At 59.5% G+C, this 3,482-nt stretch overlaps 1 long non-coding RNA gene across 1 annotated transcript; it reads right to left on the reverse strand.

The window, feature by feature from the left end:
* Positions 1–495: 495 nt before the first annotated feature.
* On the reverse strand, positions 496–3,156 carry LOC141998228 (uncharacterized). Its single transcript, XR_012641810.1, has 3 exons — positions 2,994–3,156; positions 1,788–1,889; positions 496–655 (listed from the first exon to the last, which is right to left on the reverse strand). It is a non-coding gene; the product is annotated as an uncharacterized LOC141998228 (long non-coding RNA).
* Between the last annotated feature and the right edge of the window lie 326 nt (positions 3,157–3,482).

A 3,482-nucleotide genomic window follows, 5' to 3' on the forward strand; every position in this document is an offset into this window, starting at 1 on the left:
TTCCTATCCCAAACCTCGCCTCGCCTTACAGAACAGCTGAGCTCCCCTCCCCATCACAGGGGAAGGGGAAGGAAAGAGCCCAGCTGATCTCAATAAGGGATGCTGGGAAGGGCCAGGGATGGGAGAAGAGCCACCAACTCCTCAGCCAGAAGGGGCCAGGGCTAAGAGGAGCCCCCCATCCTCATCTGGCTACCCAAGAGCACTGGCTCTTCAAGTCAATCTGGGATCTCAGTACCCCTTTGGCCCCATGCCACCCAGAAGACACTCAAGCCAGCCTAGCCTGAGAGAGGGGCGGTCTCCTTTTGAGAGGGCTGACAGCGAGTGATCCCCGCAGTCAGACACGGACACTAGAGGTGCCCCGAGCCAGCCAGCCAGGCCTGGCATTCAGCAACTGGAAGCTCATTTACTCAGAGCTGCTCCTCGAGCCCAGGTTCTCCTGCAGCAGCTGCTGAGCCAAGACCAGAACGTTGCAATTCGAGCATCTCTCACCATTTCCTGCTCACTGTTGATCTCAGCCAGGGAGGCGCTGAGCGCAGAGCAGTAGGTCAGGCTGTAGGTCCAGTTCCTTTCGGCCTCAGAGAAATAGTAGCATTTCCCTTGGTATGCGATACAGCAACGGGCCCCGGTTCAGCTGACGGAAGCTTAGGTCTCCACACTGAGAATGAGACAGCGACACATGGTGTGAGCGAGACCCGCCACCCGCCAACGAGGAGAACAGGGGGAGATCAGCCCCTGCGCCCCAGGCTTCTGAGATCCCTCGAACCAGGGTGGGTACTGAAAGGCTGTGAGGGAGCCAGGAGGACGCTGGGAATCCAACCCCAGAGGGGGGTTATCTGACTCTGCTCTCCCTCTCTTGGGTTCACATTCAACAGGAATGCAGCTGACAAGCAGCTCATGCCATGAAGCCCAGGACAGAGAGCTGGGCCCAAGCTCAGTGTTACAACACGGGGTGGGCAGAGAGCCACATAGGGAGGGGACAGTTACCAGGGGGCCAGCAGGGGGGCAATAATTAATGGGTAGGAGATTAACTTCAACATGATTTGCCAGGTCTAGTACCCCAAGGAGTTCTGCTAGCCTGGACTGCTGCCCCCTCCCCCTGCTCTGCGCTTTGCTTCCCTGGAGAGGCAGGTTGAGATGAAGACGGGAACAAATTCCCTTTCCTTCAGGAGACCGAACGCCCGCTGCCCGGCCTGTCCAGCGCAGCCAGCCAGGTTCACGGTCACCACAAACAGCTGCCATCTGCGCTCGCACACGCTGTCTGTGCAGGCGGGGACGTCAACAGCGAGACGAGACCCTGCCCTGCCGAGGTCACCAATGGGTGGGTTTCACACTGCGTTAAGGGAGGTGTCGGTACTGCGTTCCACGGCTCCTTTCAGTGACACGCCAGCAGCTGCCCAGCACTGGGCACCACCCGGGGATGCAGGAAGGCCAGGCTGGCACCTCAGGGCGACACGCTGCAGGCAGAGGGCCCAGCTCATTGCTGCCCTGCACCGTCAATCACCCCCACTCTGCATGGCTATCAGTGACCATGCCTGGGGCCCGGCAACAGTGACTTGGACCCAAAGTGCTCAGAGATGGGCCGGGGGGAGCTAATTTCAGTCCCGACACAGAGAGTGCCCAGGTGCAGGGGTCTGGGAGGGAGCAGGAGGAGGGTCTTGGAGGAACATCCCCCAGGAATCCTCTGTCTCAGGGGCAGAAGCCAGACAGGCCAGGAGGAGAGACTGACTGTGGTGGCTCCAGGGGGAATGGGATGTGCAGAGAGGGGGAAGGGAAGGGTGAGAACTCACCTGCCAGGACAATGATGAGAACTAAGAACATGGTTGCGAGGGCGACTGCGAGCACAATTGTACATTTCTTGTAGTTATATTTCCTGCAGTTAGGACAAGGATCTGAAACAGAAAGACCCGTCAGGCAGGGCCGCGAGGACACGTCTCCCCCACGGCACCAGGGCTGGAGCTGCCTTAGAACAGTGGTTCTCACCCACCGGTTCGTGTACCCTTGGGGGTAAGCAGAGGTCTTCCACGGGGCACATCAACTCATCGAGAGATTTGCCTCATGTTACGACAGGCAACATAAAAAGCACTAAGTCAGTACAAGCTAAAATTTCATACAGACAATGACTCGTTTATACTGCTCGATAGACTATACATGGAAAGGTACAGCGTTGATAGTCCAATTGATCTATTTCATAATTAAATACGCAACAATGAGAGAGTCAGCAATTTTTCCGGAATAGTGGCTGTGACACTTTTGTATTTTTATGTCCGATTTTGGAAGCAAGTAGTTTTTTTAAGTGAGATGAAACTTAGCAGAGTGCAAGACAAATCAGCCTCCTGACAGGGCGACAGTCGTCTGGAAAGGCTGAGAACCACTGAACTCAAACATGCACCGTTCTGTCGATTGCTCCTTCCATCAGATGCTCTGGGAGAGGAGCCCGGAGGGTCAGGCAGGCTGGGGCTGGCAGAACAGCCCCTCCTTCCCCTCAGCCCAGTGCCCTCCCCTGGGCACTCCCAGCCAGGCTGCCAGGAGGCCTGGTGAGCTCAGGGGCACAGAGATAAGGACCCGCATGTCCTGGTGGCAGTTGCTCCAACTGCCCCCCCACCATCCCCACCCCCATTCTGCCCCCTGCCGAGCGCTGGCTGGGCCCACACTGCCGAGTGCCCCTGTCCCCACACACTGGGGTCTCACACTGGCCATACACAGCAGAAGGGGGGAGAACGAACCAGGCCGAGATGGGCCAGGGCTGTCACAGGGGGTCTGACACACCCAGCCCAGGAGGGCCCTGAACAGCCCCACGGCCACCGCTGTGTCTGCCAGACAGCAGCTGTGAGCCAGGGATCAGTGCCCTGAGAGCCCCTGGGGGTGATCCAGTCCCTGCTGCCCACAGACGGGGGGTTGCTGGGCACTCGCTGCTGCCACTGAGAGCCTGGCCCCATGTGGGGCAGCCTCAGTGTCTCTCTCCAGCCTGTTCCCAGGCAGCGACACCCCATTACCTGGCTCCCCTCCAGTCTCCAGGTGTCCATTGCACTCAACAGGCCACTCCTGCAGCGGCTCTTCGCTCCCAGCAGGTCCAGCTGCTGGCCCCCCCATTGTCTCTCTCAGCCACACTCAGGCCGCACACTCTGCTGGAGACGCTGGGCTGGGGTCAGCTCCTCTCTGTGACTGGGTCCGATTCAGCAGCAGCGAAGCAGAGCTGGGGCCGGGGTCCTGGCCCTGGCTCCCCGCACATCCTGCTCCGGACTCTCCGGCCGATCTGAAAGTCGAGACGGACCCAGCAGGACAGGTCAGTGTGGGGGGAGGGGCACGATTTGTGGTTTCTCGTTCCCTGCCCAACAGCCCAACCCCCAGCCAGAGGCGGTGCCAGGATGATTGAACCCCCTTAAACGCCATCGGCCCCTCCATCCCCCAGGGCTTCAGAGACCTGATCTGCTAGGGACCCCACCCGCCGCGCACCACCCCCGCGTGACAGGCACCCAGCTGGG

Source organism: Natator depressus, chromosome 14, assembly GCF_965152275.1.
Source record: "Natator depressus isolate rNatDep1 chromosome 14, rNatDep2.hap1, whole genome shotgun sequence".
Taxonomy (NCBI): domain Eukaryota; kingdom Metazoa; phylum Chordata; order Testudines; family Cheloniidae; genus Natator; species Natator depressus.